This window comes from Podarcis melisellensis (genome assembly GCF_964234715.1).
Source record: "Podarcis melisellensis genome assembly, chromosome: 14".
Lineage (NCBI taxonomy): Eukaryota > Metazoa > Chordata > Lepidosauria > Squamata > Lacertidae > Podarcis > Podarcis melisellensis.
In genome coordinates this window covers 40,771,683-40,788,509 of record NC_138546.1, presented here as the reverse complement: position 1 = coordinate 40,788,509, position 16,827 = coordinate 40,771,683, and the positions used below count along the sequence as shown (strand labels likewise).

At 45.8% G+C, this 16,827-nt stretch overlaps 1 protein-coding gene across 1 annotated transcript in view; it reads left to right on the top strand.

Annotated features, from left to right (window-relative positions):
* Nucleotides 1-874: 874 nt before the first annotated feature.
* The window catches only part of SEMA6D (semaphorin 6D), a 418,773-nt gene continuing 402,820 nt past the window's right edge, over nt 875-16,827 (top strand). The window contains exon 1 of the mRNA XM_081888455.1: nt 875-1,110. The gene's annotated coding sequence lies outside the window, so the exon portion shown is untranslated. The remainder of the gene's footprint in view (nt 1,111-16,827) is intronic.

Below are 16,827 nucleotides of genomic sequence, written 5' to 3'. Positions count from 1 at the left end.
CTTTTAGGCTTCCTCCACAGGAATAGGAGTTCACTTTTTTAATAATAAGAATGATATGGGGGGTGGGGTGGTAAATAAGGATTTTAGAGATGCTTAGGTGGAGCATAATAGGGACGCGGGTGGCGCTGTGGGTTAAACCACAGAGCCTAGGACTTGCTGATCAGAAGGTCGGCGGTTCGAATCCCCGCGACAGGGTGAGCTCCCGTTGCTCGGTCCCTGCTCCTGCCAACGTAGCAGTTCGAAAGTGCATCAAAGTGCAAGTAGATAAATAGGTACCGCTCTGGCAGGAAGGTAAACGGCGTTTCCATGCTCTGCTCTGGTTCACCAGAAGCAGCTTTGTCATGCTGGCCACATGACCCGGAAGCTGTACGCCAGCTCCTTTGGCCAATAAAGCAAGATGAGCACCGCAACCCCAGAGTCGGCCACGACTGGACCTAATGGTCAGGGATCCTTTACCTTTACTAGGTGGAGCATGGCCAAAAAAAGGTTGGGGACCACTGGATTGGTGATCCTCAGTGTTCTTTCCAACCTTACAATTCTAGGCTTACGTTTTATGACCAATGCTCAGGCTATTGCAGCATTCCGATGTCTGGAGGGCCACGCGTCCCCCACAGCTGCAATAAGAGGACCTTAAATCGCCCCTCACTGCGTATGTTCGTGTCTGGGTGTCTCTCTCGCGCGCGCACGTTTCGCAGCCGGATCCGAATCGAATCCCCCGGCGTCCAGAGCTTGACGCGCGCCTAACTCGCGCAACCTTAGGAGCGCGCGAGGGAGAGCGCATGAGAGGTTGGGGTCTCCTGCCCGCGCGCGCGCCCGCCCGCTCGCCTGCCTGCCTGCCTGCCTCCCTCCTCGCCGGGAGCCGCCAGGCAGCCGCGAATGGCTGTGGGAGGGCCGAGGAGGCGGGCTCGGCTGAAGTGAAACCGCGAGGGGAGTTTGGCGCGGGCGGAGAGCCTCTTCGCCGCCAGCGGATGCAGAGCTCGCCGGGCGGTCGGGGAAAACGACCCAACGACGCGGGGAGCGGAGCGAGAGCGAGGCCGGCTCCCCGTCGCGGCTGCCGCTGCTTCCCTTCCCTCGCTGCCGTCGGGGCTTCCAGGCGGACTTGGCCAGCCGGTGAGGCAGCGCTGTGGGTGTGGCCGGCGGCGGGTTGGAACCTGGGTCTATTCTTACGTGGGAATGCTCGCTAGAAGCGTGTGGACCGGGGCTGGCGGGGAGGGGGGGTGTCTTCTCTAAACGCGACGCAGCTCACGAAGAGGGCCAAAGTGTTTTTGACGCCGGACTCGGGCTGGGCGGCGTCTCCATATCCAGACGAGCTCGCCCGGGTCTACTCGGAAGTAAGTCCAATGGGACTGGCTCCCGCGTAAGCTTCGGTCCCATTTGCCGCAAAACTGAACAACCCACGCGCGATTTTAATAAGACGACCCCCCCCCCAAAAAAACCCCTCGGTTCTTTCCTCAGCGCGACCCCCCCGCCCCATTTCTTTTCTCCTTTGTGATTGTTTCACACTCTCTTTTCGCAGCCGTGTTCTTCTCGCCCTTCCAAGAAGCTGTTGAGAGACGTTTTGTCTCCTTTCCAGACTTTACCAGCCATGATTTGTGCATCTTGCGTGGAGAGGGAGGGATGGGGGGGGGGGCGTCGCTGTGGCTTCTCAACCTTCCCTTCCTCTCCGCTGCATCTGGAAACTATAGGACGCTGCATATAGAACACGTTGCGTAGTATATACCATAATAATATCTGCTAGTAATTGACTCATAGTGGGGAAACTTCCAGCTTATTTTTAAGTGGGGAGGGAACAAAAAGAAGTGTCTCTGCTTGTGGGGGGCGAGGTGGGGGTTTTTTTTTTGTTTTTTTTTGTTTTGTTTTTTTGCACATTTTATAGCATCTCTAATTACAAAAACCTCCACCCTCCTTAACGCTGTCTGTTTTGCTGGCTCCCATGTCTGTGCACTGTTTCCAGCCAGGCAGTTCCTTCTAATAAATCTTCTGTGCTTTCTTCCTCCTTTCTCGCAATTCTTTTAAGGATGTTTCCACTTTCCAATTACTCTCCCAGCTGGGTACTCGGCAGCTCTATGGTTGATAGGCTGAAGAATTCTTATTCTCTCTTCTTCCTGCATGCCACCCCCCCTTCCCCACCTCCTCTGGTGGTTTTCACTTCTCACATTCCCCATCCCTTCGAAGAACCCTGGAGATGGGCTGTTAAAGGTCTCTTCTCTCCCCTGACTGCCCCCATCCCCCAAAGCTTAAAGCGAGAGAAGCTCTTAGTTCAGACATAATCAATACTGCCTTCGCATCACATGTTCAACCATTCCAAATAGGGTGTGACTGAGAACACCCATTGGACAGTGTTCCCTTGCTGTTAACCCACAATTCTATTGCCTCTGTTACTTTGCCTTTGTATTCAGCTGAACATGGTATTGGGCCAAAATATTGCAGAAATGATTACGCAACCCAGCACGTCTGCACAAAGTGACAATGTCTGTGACTGCCACAGGACTTCCAATCCAACCAAACTGCCCTTCTGGGACATATATATTTTTTGAGTTTGACAGTTGTGGATGGAGTTGCTAAGCTTGCTGGTCTACTGAGGCGGAGAGTTCCTAAGCCGGCCTTCCTCCCTAGAGAGATGCAGTACATCAGAACATCTCTGTTGAAAGTCCCAGCTTGATTTCAAAGGGGAAATTTAGCTTGTGGGTGTGTGTGGCTGCAAGTGAGCTGTTAACTTTATACGGAGAATGGCGGTGGGAGGATAACACCGCTGGAGGTTGCCCTTAACATGGGAAATAAATACATTACAATTCACAGAGGGGTGATTTTGTTCATTTTTGTTGTAGCACCTTAAAGACCCAAGCGATTTATGTTGGCAGAAGCTTTTTTGTAGGGTTGGTGAAGTAGATTCTAGTCCATGAATGCTGATGCCATAATGAATGTTTTTAGTCTTTTGGGTGTTCGCCATAGCTTTTGAAGTATTTCACAGGAGTTAAAGCTTCTTTTATTTTATTTTTTCAAAGCTTGCATGTATGCACACTTTGATTCTTTGGTGGTGGCTGTTCTCTAGCACCTCCCCTACTATCGCCCTTTACTGGTTATCTAAATCCTCTGATTTCTTAACTGTCCAAGCTGAGTACCGCTTAAAACTGGTTAGAAATCGTATGCATTTGGGTGTTTTCCATTTTCACTGCCATTCTTACTTTAAAATCACAGCGTTTGGTTGACTTGCTATTGATCTTCTTTCGGTGTCTGTTTGGGCCCTGCATTCGTACTGCTTGAATGTAACAATAACATGGATTCTTTTTCAAGTGGATTTTGATTAGGAGAGAAACCGGGACATAAATGCATATAACTACCCAGCCTGAATGACCTTTTGACTTCTGAATTTCCAGCTTTAAATGCAAAATGGACTTTTATTTCTGTTTGTGCTCTGTCTCTCTTTTTTAAAATAGGAAAATTCAGTCAGCAAATCCTGTACTTCTTTCGAGGATGTGGTGTAGCTGCATCTGATCAAAATGTTTAGACTTGTCAACTCACAGTGCTTAGCACATGTGTTATAAACTACATTTTAAAGAAAGTATTCATTTTACTTAAATCCAGTATTGCAGATATCTCCATGTTTCTGTATATATTAGGTGGCTACAATCCTTTTCCCTTGGAGAAATTCCCATTGAACTCAATAGATATTTCCCCCCCCCCAGTCGATTCCACTGTAAAAACTGCAATTCAGTGCATACTGATAAGGGTATCATTACAACGGGATTCAGTGAGTTGTACTTCTGGGTAGATCAGTTTAGGATTGCATTGCACAGAAAGACATGTAGAGGCTTATAAAATGATGCGTCTTGTTGGGGAAAGTGGATATAGAGACATTCCGCCCCTCTCTCATGATACTAGAATGCCGAGTGGTTGTCCAAATTGATTGACAGTAGATCTGGGCAGATGAAAGTCATTTGTAATGGGTTTATAGATGATGTGATGGCAGCTAGCCTAGGCAGCTGTAAAAGGAGGTTGGCCCAACTTATGAAAGTGGCTAGGAAGTGAGCACCACTGAATGAATGCATTGGACAGGCCAGGGGCAGTAACCTCCATTGGGATAGTCTGTGAAAGCTTACACCCAGGTTGAATGCGTTTGACTAGTCTTGTGAAAATGAAGAAATTCTGTACATCAGTTAGACTGAACTGGAAGAAATTTGGCCCTAGGAGTCTTCATAAGAGAGATGTTTCCAGAGGAAGAACTGTGAGAGGACAGAGACTTTGCTGGCCATCAGGCAATGGCTTTCCCCACCTGTTTTGCCCCACCCTCCAGCCCTAGGAGCCTTTCCCAGACCATGACTTTGAGAACAGCAGAAACAGTTGTGAAAAGAGAAGCGGAGTTCAGGGCTATTTTTTAAAAAAATGATTTTATAAATTTTGTTTCCCCGTTTCTCAATTTGATCCTTTTAGTTTTCCATGCTTTGTGGTATTTTATGCATTGTGACTGGTTGTTATTTTTATTGATTAGAGTTTAGTAATTCTTTTTTGTAATTGTATACTGTTTATTGTTTGCTGATATTTTATTTTACTGTTGATATAAGTTGTTTATTTAAGAGTTAATTTTTTATTAAGATTTACTGTATTGGATCAGATTGTTATCAGGTGTGTGCTTTTTGCTGTCTATTTTGTTGTTTCTTCAGCTTGTAAACTACCTTGTGTATAGTAATATAGAAAGGCGGGATACAAATTAAAAGTGAAATTAAATGAAAATATAGTTTGCTGTTTTGCAGCAGCAGGCTAACAGAAGTTGAGTACACTGTGACTCTGACCTCATCTGCCCTTTCCATTTCAAGCAGTCTTATACCACTTTAAAAAGCTATGGCTCCCCCTCGACACCTGACAAAGAATTCTGGGAACTGTAGGTTGTTAACAGTGCCAAAAGTTATTCGGAGAACCCCATTCCCCTCATGGAGTTACAGTTCCCAAAGTGTTTTAACAACCAATCCTTCTTTTTAAGGAGCTCCAGGAATGGTAACTCTGTGAGGCTAATTGGGGTGTCCCACCAACTCTCAGGGACACAGGTGGCACTGTGGGTTAAACCACAGAGCCTAGCGCTTGCCGATCAGAAGGTTGGCGGTTCAAATCCCCACGATGGGGTGAGCTCCCGTTGTTCGGTCCCTGCTCCTGCCAACCTAGCAGTTCGAAAGCACGTCAAAGTGCAAGTAGATTTTTAAGGGATGGCATCCAATTTCGTTGCACTTGTGCAATGTTGCACTTGTGTAATGACAATAAAGAATCTATCTATCTATCTATCTATCAATAGGTACCGCTCCGGCGGGAAGGTAAATGGCATTTCCGTGTGCAGCTCTGGTTCGCCAGAAGCGGCTTAGTCATGCTGGCCACATGACCCGGGAGCTGTCTGTGGACAAATGCCAGCTCCCTCGGCCTATAGAGCGAGATGACCGTGCAATCCCAGAGTCGGTCACGATGGTCAGGGGTCCCTTAACCTTTACCTTTAACTCTCAGCTCCCAGGATGCTTTGGGGAAAGCCAGGAATGTTTGAAGTGGCATGGTACTGCTTTTAAGTGTATAGTGCAGAAGCTGCCTTAATTGCATAGGGTCACATATTTATCAACAGGTTCTTCAGAGGCTATCTGGAACCTCTGTGCCAGGGGTGGAGAACCTTTCTGAGTCCAGTAGCTGCACTCTCTGCTGGGCAAGCTTTTGGAGCCACATGCCAGTAGAGAGCAGGGCCAGAGGCAGAAGAAGTGATAAATATAAACATTGTGTTAGTACAGTAGAATTGTTTCTAAGCATCCTCACATGTCCTGCTCCATCTACCAGCCAGGCAAGCATGAGTTGTGATCAGAATTCAAGGATACTTTCTAACTTGGCAAACCGCCCCCCCAACCATTCAGCAAACACATGAATTAAGGCGGGTGAGGGGCATGGCTTCTGGAAGGAGGGTTTGGCTGGGGGCAGAATGTGTTCTGGAGAGAGTTTCTAAGGCCAGATAAAGAGGCATGAAGGACAGAGCATTTGGGAAGGAGCTGCATTGGTGCCCCCATGTCCCTTGCAACCTTTGCAAGGACATCTCCTTGCTCCTTAAAAAGAAGGATTGGTTGTTAAAATACTTTGGGAACTGTAACTGTGAGGGGAATGGGGTTCTCCGAACAACTCTTGGCACCGTTAACAACCTACAGTTCCCAGAATTCTTTGTCAGGTGTCGAGGGGGAGCCGTGGCTGTTTAAAGTGGTATAAGACTTCTTGAAATGGAAAGGGCAGATGAGGTCAGAGTCACAGTGTGCTCGACTTCTGTTAGTCTGCTGCAGCAAAACAGCAAACAATATTTTCAGTGCCTCTCCCCACATCCCTTCAACCAGCCACCCAAAGAATTGGAGGAGCAGCCAAGGGAGTGACTAGGCGGCAAGGTGGAGAAGCACAATTTCTCTCCCCCCCCCTCCCCATCTGCATTGTTGGCAGAAGTCAACCTGGCCAACTCTTATGCCTCTGATGAAGGGCTATGCTTGACAACTAGGCTCCTGGACATAGGCATTGTGCCCCTGTATGGTATGCCAGTTGTGTGGTCCGAGGGGCGAAAGGGAGGGATATGAAAGAGACTTTGCCTTAAGGGCTCTGTTTGTGGGGTCCCTGGAGGTATCTAGCTAGCCACTCTGGAATACAATATGCTGGCCTGATCCAGTAGGACTCTACTTTCATGTTCTATCAAGGCACTTGTTGGATATAAATATATATATTACCTGCTTTGCTTTAGAAGCGTTGCAGAATTGAATGTTCTCACACCATCCATAGCTGTGCACTTCAGGGTTCTGAAGCACTTTTGTTATCATTCTTGTAAGGTAAAGGTAAAGGTACCCCTGCCCGTACGGGCCAGTCTTGACAGACTCTGGGGTTGTGCGCCCATCTCACTTAAGAGGCCAGGGGCCAGCGCTGTCCGAAGACACTTCCGGGTCACGTGGCCAGCGTGACATCGCTGCTCTGGCGAGCCAGAGCCGCACACGGAAACGCCATTTACCTTCCTGCTGGTAAGCGGTCCCTATTTATCTACTTGCACCCGGAGGTGCTTTCGAACTGCTAGGTTGGCAGGCGCTGGGACCGAGCAGCGGGAGCGCACCCCGCCGCAGGGATTCGAACCGCCGACCTTTCGATCGGCAAGTCCTAGGCGCTGAGGCTTTAACCCACAGCGCCACCTGCGTCCCACTATCATTCTTGTAGCAGCCCTGCAATTTCAGCCAATGTTGTTGCCTTCAGATTGCAGGATGGGGGAAAGTATCTGAACCTGAGAGAATAGTGAGTGGCATGAGGGCCACCTAGTGATTTCGTGGCTGATGAGAGATTTGAACTCTGTTCCCAGATCTTTCCATGATATCCTATGCATGTTTCCTCAGAAATAAGCTGTTCTGTGCCCAATGAAGGTTGGTCCCTAGAACGTGTGTTTAGGATTTCTGTCTTAACTCTGACAGTGTTCTCATGTTGAGAGCAGGAAAAGTGCCTTTGCTGAAACAGTTACTGGATTTGTGCTTCTGTTTGAAGAAAAGAACCATTGTTGACTTTCATTATCTAGCAGCCACGGGGAGATTGACAGGTTACAAATTGCCAATCCATAAAGGATTTGGGCAGGAGATAGTTTTATTACTTATTAAATTACATATGCAAAAGTGTTCATTTTTTGGCCATTATGTTGTCTGCTCCCAATTGAACTCGCTGAGATAATTAGCAGATCCCAGGCAATCACATCTTCTGCTATTCATATGGCCAATTGTCACTTAAAAACAAACAAACCATTGCACAATTCAGGCAGGTAAGCCTGCGAAAATTCTCTTCTTCCTGCTTTCCCTGGGACATATTATGAAACACAGCCTGCTTTTGTGGATAGCAAGGAAGTTGTTGATTTCACCCTGGGCCAATGTGATATAGTAGTTAGTCTGTTAGATTGGGATCTGGGAGGCCGTGTGATTCAAACCCTGCTCAGCCATGAAGCTCACTGGGAAATCATGAGGCATTCATAGTCTCACAGCCTAATCTAATTTGTTGGGTTCTTGTGAGGATGGAAAGTGGAGAACAATGTATGCCTCCATAAGTAAAAAGGTAAAGGTACCCCTGCCCGTTCGGGCCAGTCTTGCCAGACTCTAGGGTTGTGCGCTCATCTCACTCTATAGGCCGGGAGCCAGTACCTCACTATATTTCTTTATTGTTACATTTTATTGTAATAATAATAAAAAACCACTTCTTGTTCCCCCACCCAACCATTTTATCCTTGCATCAACCTGCAAGGTGGGCAACGCTAAGAAAGTGCACCAGGGTTCAAAATGCTTCAGTGTAGATCTATATATGTCTATTTTGAAGTAAGCCATTGGGTTCATTGAGGCTTTGTTGTTGTTGTTGAGTCGTGTCCAACTTTTCATGACCCCACGGACCAGAGCACGCCAGGCACTCTTGTCTTCCACTGCCTCCCGCAGTTTGGTCAAACTTCGAGAACACTGTCCAACCATCTCGTCCTCTGTCGGCCCCTTCTCCTTGTGCCCTCCATCTTTCTCAACATCAGGGTCTTTTCCAGGGAGCCTTCTCTTCTCGTGAGGTGGCCATTGAGGCTTACTCCCAGGTAAATAGGATGGCAGCCGTGCTGCATTTCAATTCTCAGTAGAGCTTGTTGGCCCCAATCCAACACTTGAACTGCTACAGTCCGTGAGAATTTCCTAAGCTTCTTCTTTCTTGATGAATAGCCTGGTTCTCATACCTGGAACGAAAAATAAAGCAGGTTCTGTGTCTCATATCTTAATAGCAGAGGCTGGAATCCCTGGGCAACTTTACTTGGATGTAAGCCCCATTGAGGCTGTTGATTTATTATTCTTTATGTCCCACATTTGGTCCAAGAAGTTCAAGGATGCTTCTCTCCATTGCCATTTTATCCTCACAGAAACCCTGTGAGGGAGATTAGTCTGAAGGACTGTGACTGGCCCAGCGTAAGCTAGTCATCTTGTATACTTGTATGGCGTCAGAGCCATAACTGGAGAGACTGCTGTGCCCTTGGCAGACCTTGGCATGAGCTGTATCTCTGCCCCAACCCTCCCCCCCCCAAATCATTTTACCACAATAGCCACATTGGAAACTAATACATTTTACATGACCTACAGTAAGTACTTAAGGGTGCAGCGCAGGTGGCGCTGTGGGTTAAACCACAGAGCCTAGGACTTGCTGATCAGAAGGTCGGCGGTTCGAATCCCCGTGACGGGGTGATCTCCCGTTGCTCAGTCCCAGCTCCTGCCAACCTAGCAGTTCAAAAGCACGTCAAAGTGCAAGTAGATAAATAGGTACCGCTCCAGTTGGAAGGTAAACGGCGTTTCCGTTCTGGTTCGCCACAAGCGGCTTAGTCATGCTGGCCACATGACCCGGAAGCTGTACGCCGGCTCCCTCGGCCAATAAAGCGAGATGAGCGCTGCAACCCCAGAGTCAGCCACAACTGGACCTGATGGTCAGGGGTCCCTTAACCTTTACCTTACAGTAAGTACTCGGAAGCATCCAGAGTGTGGGTTGTTAGGAGACCCCTCACATAGCTACAATTGCCAGCGCCCTTGACAAACTAGTTACCAGGATTCTTGGGAGTGAAACCATGACTGTTATACTACTGTTTGTGGAGGTGATCCAAGCCTACAGTAGACTGAAGGAACTAAGGCAGCTGTTCTCAACCTGTGGGTCCCCAGATGTTGTTGGACTACAACTCCCATCATCCCTGGGTTCTGGCCTTGCTAGCTAGGGGTGATGGGAGTTGTAGTTCAACAACATCTGGGAACCCACAGGTTGAGAAAGGCTGAACTAAGGGCTGGTGCTAACTTTCCACAGAAATGTTGGGTTTTGAGAAGGGGTATGAGGGAAGTAAGAGATGTAATGTCCCACAGGTGTTTTGGGAAGCAGCTCCAAACACACTGGGCAAGAGACTTTTGGATGACTGAGAATGATTCATTGATTATTTAATTTCTTAATATACTGCTTAGTATATTAAAAAATATCTCTGAGTGGGGTACAAAAAACTGAAGCAGCATCAGACAACTTAAAAAAACTTCAAAAACACACAGTTGCATAAAAAAAATGTTTCATTGAGACAAAATTGCTAGTATATATAAATCAATAAAAATTCATTTTCCTTCTGACACACCCTCCCTTTCAGCCTATGGGCAAAACAATTTATTTATTTAAATTGAAATACTACCCTTCATCTGTAGATCTCAGGGTGGTTCACAATATAATATTACACTATTTAAAAACCCCCACAAAATACATAATAAAAATAAGTACAAAAAAAAATCAATAATCCTCCCCCCTCCCACAACACATTTAAAAGGGCATGGGATGTCAATCAGCCAAAGCTAGACCTTGTCTCCATTCTTATTTATATAAATACAGGGTTGTTAAGTTGAAATTAATGGGTCTGTGTTATTCCTGCGTATTAAGTTCAGTGGGTCTACTCTGAGTAGGACTAGTATTGGATGCAATCCATGGTACTGGTTAATATAAGCAAACCAAACACAAAATCTCTCCTCCTCTCCTCCCCAGACACTAGCAACCTTGAATCAGAGGTCAGAGTAATAAGAAAATGAATGTGAGCAAATCTTGCATTCATTTCCAGGCAGTTCGGGTCTGGAAGCTTTCTGTTGAGCATGCCGAGACTGTTGCACCGGGGCGTGGAGGAAGAGCTCTGGTGCTGATTAAATCTGCTTAAGAGCAGAGGGCATGTCACATACACAAAGAGAGGTCGGGATTAACTAAATGAGAATGCTGACTGTTTCTTTTGACCTTGCAAAATCCAGTGAGGTGCTGGTTTTCAAGGGCATCTGAGAAAAATTCAAGTGAGCCGGTTGCCAGGATTGCAAAGGTGGTAGAATTCTTTATGAAATAGATTGTTAAAGCAATTTATTTAATGCTGCATTTTAACTTGCAGGTATCTTAAAATAATAATAATCATCTGCTTTTATTTGTGTAAAACATAATCCTTCTGATCTGAAGGTCCCGCTGGGTAGCACTATACAGTGTGAACAATATATGCATGCCTGGCAATAGGTAGGTTGGGATTGATGGAGAGATTTGATTCAGTACACATAAAAAGCCAAATCTGTCAAATTTGAACTTCCCAAAACACTATGTGAAACAGAAGCACAACTGTCCTTCGAAATTTGCACTTTATCTGAATTTTGCAATGCAGTTCTCCAATCGTTGTTTACAGAAGTGCATAACTTAAGGGTAGTTGTCCATAAAAATGAATATATTGGTGAAAATGACACACAAAAGTTCATTATATTATGGAACATTATTTGCAAAAGTGTGTGCATCAGTCAGAGCTGTCTACAGAACGTGCCTATTAAGAGCAATTCGCACTGAAATGCTGGTGAATTTTCATGAGGACTTTTTAATGCAAATTGCTGCAAAACGTGGAGAACTGAATTTAAAATTGAAAAAAAATAGAACCAAAATTGACAGATACTTCCATCCCTAGGGTAGAAATGCTTCTACACAAGTGCAACAGCTTGCTGTTAGCAGCCTGTTCTTGTGGGCGAGCTAATAATCTTTAAATTCCCATGTAGTAAGTAAACGGGATATTTTGTTGTTATTGTCGATTATTTAGATTTCTTTCCCACCTGTCATCATGATGGAAAACTAATCCTAACCCTAACCCAGGCTAATAACAACAATTTAAAAATACAGTTGGTTAAAATCAATTACAGTCCAGTGAGTATGGTGGGCTCTAATATATAGTTTTTAAAGGACTGGGTAAAGAGCTGTGTCTTCATCGTAGGGCAGAAGCTGCAGAGTGAAGGTGTCTTCTGTGGGGAAGGGGCTGCCACAAAGAATGTCCTCTCTTGGGCTCCCATATCCTGAACTTCTTAGGGTGGTGACCAGAGGTCAATGAGGATAGGAACTGGAGTCCCAACACCATCAGGGGGACACCAGGTTAAAAAAGGCTGTCATAGACAATCTTTTCAGATGTTTCCTTAAAACGTTCTTAGAGCATGTACCTTGGGTCATAGCTCAGTAGTAGACTGCATGATTTATATGATTGTTGTTGTTTAGTCATTTAGTTGTGTCCGACTCTTTGTGACCCCATGGACCAGAGCATGCCAGGCACTCCTGTCTTCTGCTGCCTCCCCTAGTTTGGTCAAACTCATGCTGGTAGCTTCTTTACAGCATTGGACTTTCCTTTCGCTTCCAGGCATATCCACAACTGAACAACCCTTCGGCTTTGGCCCAGCCGCTTCATCAGCTCTGAATCTACTTGTACTTGTCCTCCGCTCTTCCTCAGTAGCATGTTGGGCGCCTTCTGACCTGAGGGGCTCATCTTCCAGTGTCATAACTTTTATATGCCTGTTGTCTTTGTCCATGGAGTTTTCTTGGCAGGGATAATGGCGTGGCTTGCCGGTTCCTGCTCTAGGTGGATCACGTTTGGTCAAAACTCTCCACTATGACCTGTCCATCTTGGTTGCCCTGCTCAGCATAGTTTATAGCTTCTCTGAGTTATTGAAGCCCCTTCGCCACGGCAAGGCAGGAATCCATGAAGGGGGATTTATATAATAGAATCCTAGAATTGTAGTGTTGGAAGGGACTGTGAGGGCCATCTAGTCCAACTCCCCTGCAATGTATGAATCTTTTGCCCAACCTGGGGCTTGAACCCACAACCTTGAGATCAAGAGTCTTATGCTTTAACAACAGAGATTAATCCCTGTCACTTATAGTTAAAGTATATTCAGCCTTTTGAAAAACAGCTCAGTTTATGCATTTGCAGCAAAAGTGCTTTCCTCCCATCTGCCATAAGCTCTTGATAGAATTTGTTACTTGCTTATTGCCATAGCCACAGATGTCATACAATGCAATGACAGAGCAAGGCAAGACAGCTAATGGTTTGGTTCCTCTTGCAACCATTTTGCTTGTTTTATAATTGTAACAGTTTTATTTGGTTGGGGTTTTTTAAATTTTATCTTACGATGTTGTAACTTTGAGGGACCTTGCGATGAAATGCAAAATCAATCAAAGAAACGAACAGCAAATAAACACAGGATTGCTATATTGTGGTTCGAGGACCCGACCCCCGCGAAGTAAAATGAGGACACAGGGACACGTGATATAAGGTTAATGGGCTAGAAAAGGCCACAACTTTATTGATTACAGCAATGAAAAGGTATTGGCTTAGGCATTGGATCGCGAAACAAGTGGGTTTATTCACCAGGGGTTCGACGACAAAGAGAAATGAGGCCGGGGAGAGGCTGGCACTGCAGCATAAAGGCTGCTGGACACGCCCCCCCATGGCACCTGGTTGGACGGCCACCGGGGGGGGGCGTGAGCGCCAGCCAGGTGAGCTGGAGGCAGGGGGCAACGTCCCCTGCTAGGAGCAGTGTTCGGGCTCCCGTCCACAACCACTCCCCTCTCTTTCAGGGAGGAGAGTCTTTGTCGGGTTTTACCTACCGGTGTCTATTTGCACCATGTTCACGCCCAGATTCCCAGTGACCATTAAAGATAGAATGCTTGTCTTTAGTCCATGTAGAACCAGTGATATGCACCTATTCAGGATTACATATTGGGTCTTTTTTCTGTCTGATCAGAAAGGCTTAGTGCAGGTTACAATATCAAACCAAATCCCCAGTCAAGTAGCAAAGCTTATACCATTGTTACAAATGAAATTTTGGTGGCCACCCAGGCTTAAGGTTACCAATGGCTGAGTGAGATTTGAAGTAGGGACTTCTTTACTTCCAGCTTATTTTCTGAACCAATGAGAACACAGAAACACGGGGAGCTTTCTTCTGCAGAGTCAAACTATTGGTCAGTTGTGCTCAGAGTTGTCAACATTGACTGGTGCTACCATTGAGCTATGATCCTTCCTCTATCAGTGCCACACCACCTAGCTTTGCTGATTAATCTTATTGCCCGGCTTTTCTGTTTCCTGGCTCTGTGCACCTTACTCCCTATGCCCCAGGGATGTGGGTCTTTTTAGTGTCCAAGAGGAGAGACAGAGGGGTCAGAGGTGGCAGTAGAAGACCCAAACACCCACCTCCTGGCATTAAGCTGTTACAGCTTGCATCTCTCTCTCAGCTTTTGGATGCTTAAAAGGACCTACAGTCTTGGGTGTGGAAGGGAGAATTTGTTATCTCATGGGAATCAAAGAAGCCTCTGTGTTGCATTATTATTTTTATCTAAACTGTGTTGGATGATTCTTCAGGATTGAGAGGTCAGCTGGACATCAGATAAATAAATAACACTATTAATTCCAACTTGGAAATACATTTTATAAAAGCATTGGGGCTGTTGTGCAATGCTTGTATCTCCCTTTTGCTCTTAATATCCTCCTCTCTGCCCCCTCCCCGTTTTCTCTTCGTATATCAGAGATCATAATATTTTATTCTCTCTCCTCTTCTCTCTCCTCTTTATTTACTCCCCCTTTTAATGCCGTCTTCTAGTGAGCCCTACATTATGATTCCTCCTTGGTGCATCAGGCCAATTCTTGGACATTCTGAATATATTATTCCTACTGATCGTTATTTCATTTTCAATCTAATCAATTCCAAATCCAATGTTCCATTTGCTCCCAGGTTCCCATAGCTAACTTGATCAATTCTTTCTTCTGTTGCTCAATCAATCATGCCTTGGGTCATCCTTCCAGTCCTTGAACAACATTAATTACATAGGAACCTTATCCAATATAGCCAACCATTCCTCACTGCGACTTTCCCACCGTGCACAATTAAGGACAAGTTAATGGTGTGATGGGACTGAACAAAGGGTGCTTTGGTGTTATGGCAACTTGAGTTGAATTGATGCTTTGGACAGCTTCATAGTTATTTTCAACATTTGGTGCTTATTTTATGATTGATTGGCCACATTCCCTTATGGACCCCTTGTGGGGTCTGCATGTCAGTGTGGGCCGAGGCAAAAGTGAGTGAAGAACTAATGCAAAACTTCCCTTTGCTTGGCTGGAATGAAGCCTGCTATGCAGTCGGAAGACATCTCCCTCTATCTGGTCTAGCAAGAGGCAGCATCACAGTTCTGTGACATATTCCAGACAGGCTAAAGCCTTGAGGAGGCTGTGGAGCAGGGCTTGTGAGGGATATGCTCAGGGGAGAATCGCGAGGGCCGGGCGGCCCTAAAATCAGAGGTTCCACACCCCTGTGTCAGCAGATAATATCCCATAATGCCATGTTACCTTGGGCATGCCTTGCGTGTATCTTTACTAGAAACGATAAACCAGAACAGACATTATTGCAATGGGCACAGTTGCTTTATAAACAACAATATGACTTTGCTTCATTTGAGGAAATGGGTGAAAACTAATTAATGCTGATACCATCTTGCTTGCTTTGGGGGATTAGCGAGAACAGCACAGTATACTATTATGATGAAAAATACTGTGGTACATAAAATGGTGTGAAATAAGTGTGAGTGGCTGGGAGCGCCAGTTACAGAACTGCAGGGGAGTAAAATGGTGTGTTTTTAGAAATTGCATAGGCCATGTAAACCACATTGTCTTAACCGTAAGCTTAAACAGTTCCCAATAGGGATACAGATAGATATTGTATATAGGTTGACCCTTGGGAGTTCAGTAGGGAAACTGCAGCACACCAGGAACGGAGGAGGTATCACATGCAAATAGTGGAGGTTTGGGCCTCATTAGAACTGTAGGTGAGCAAGGGGTCTGGCATGCAATAGTTACCTCTCTTGATGGAGGAGGAGCAAAAGGAAGCAGTTCCTTGATTTGTCCCTCTGATCTATGGCAACATGGGCAAAGCTGGGTCCAAGACCCAGTGATGGTTTTGAGTGGTAGAATCTCTGAAAGTTAGGAAAAATCTGTTTCTGCTTCCTGCCATGTAGATCCACCTGGCCTTCAGACTTCCTTTGCCGGAAAGGCCCAGAGTTACTTGGTTCCATCCTGGGTTCCTTAAGGTAGGAAGATTTCTTTCAGGAGACTCTGGCTTGTGCTTCCTTGCAAGGATCCTGCCTATCCAAAAAAAGTGTGTGTGTGTACACACACACACACACACACACGTCTGAGAAGCAAGGAGATGTGGAACTAAAATAAGGGGTTTAGCTAGGCAGAAGGGGGAAAAAAATTCTGTCCACAAGGTTGGAGCAAGCTTGGAAAAGAGTCAGACTGAGCTGTCTTCTGGAAAGAAGGATGGGCTGAGTGGAAAAGATTGAACTATTTCCATACCACCCTTCATCCAATGATCACAGGGTGGTTTACCATATTAAAAACACAAAAATACATAACATAGTAACAAACAAAAGCCAACCCTCCTCCTGGCTACTGAGAAATATCCATTTATAGCAGGCACGGCCAAACTTGGCCCTTCAGCTGTTTTGGGACTACAGTTCCCTGACCACTGGTCCTGTTAGCTAGGGATGATGGGAGTTGTAGTCCCAAAATAGCTGGAGGGCCAAGTTTGGCCATGCCTGATTTATAGGAAAGAGGCTTCCTGATGGATATTAGCTCTAACACAGAAGACAATCTCCTGAAGGACAGGGCTGGGTAACAGAGACATTTCATGGTAATTTAACCAAAGTACTGAGTTTTTACAGTCATACCAGTCCATCCTTCATGCTGCATAGTGGAAGAGTAGTCATGAGGGTTGTCTGGCCAATAAGAACTCACAGCCAGGTGACCGAAAGGTCTTTCACAGAGAATAGTGGAGGCATTTCCCCCAAAATGTAAACTGAGACTTAGTCCCATCACTGGGAGAAGTGCTTTCTGAAGGATGCCTTATTGCTACTGGCCAGGGTTAACGAATGCTAAGTAAAGCCATCTTCTTGCATTCAATGTGGCAGAGGTTCAAGGGAATGACTAATTCGTTTTGCACTGAGGTGATCCAC